The sequence below is a fragment of the Antedon bifida genome, chromosome 4, assembly GCF_963402885.1.
Source record: "Antedon bifida chromosome 4, ecAntBifi1.1, whole genome shotgun sequence".
Taxonomy (NCBI): domain Eukaryota; kingdom Metazoa; phylum Echinodermata; class Crinoidea; order Comatulida; family Antedonidae; genus Antedon; species Antedon bifida.
The window spans coordinates 19,555,009-19,555,440 of record NC_136229.1 but is presented as its reverse complement, the minus strand read 5'-3'; the positions used below and the strand labels follow the sequence as shown (position 1 = coordinate 19,555,440).

General features: G+C 38.4%; 1 protein-coding gene across 1 annotated transcript in view; it reads right to left on the bottom strand.

The window, feature by feature from the left end:
• LOC144839541 (uncharacterized) overlaps window positions 1-432 on the bottom strand; it is a 78,144-nt gene that overhangs the window by 48,722 nt on the left and 28,990 nt on the right. The gene's annotated exons all lie outside the window — the stretch shown is intronic.

Here is a 432-nt window from a genome sequence, read left to right as displayed (position 1 = left end):
TTTTTGTAGATATGTTTCTGAACATGCTCAGAATGAATTTCTGACTGTTTGATGGATTGCTTGTGTAGGCCTGCGTTATGATCGAGAAGGTACACAAGGCCACACACTGTGTTCGTGGAAAGCCCCGTCATATGGGTCGTTGATTTGTCCATAATTATTGCATTTTGCCGGGGATTCTCTCATCATTTAAGTATTTCCGTAGTACCTTACATCTGTTTATTGCGCCAAATTTCCGTAGTAATTATACGGACGTTCCGAACTTTGAAATAATTCAGTGTTCAATTTCTTCTTACTACAAATTTCGATCATATTTTCTTTTCTCTGGAGTGTGGTTTAAGCAACACTGTGTTGTACAGTTTATGTTTTTGTTGTTTGCTACCCTGTAGCCCGATATTTCCGGCGAACTAGAGTTGTCATTTATCGTGAATTGTA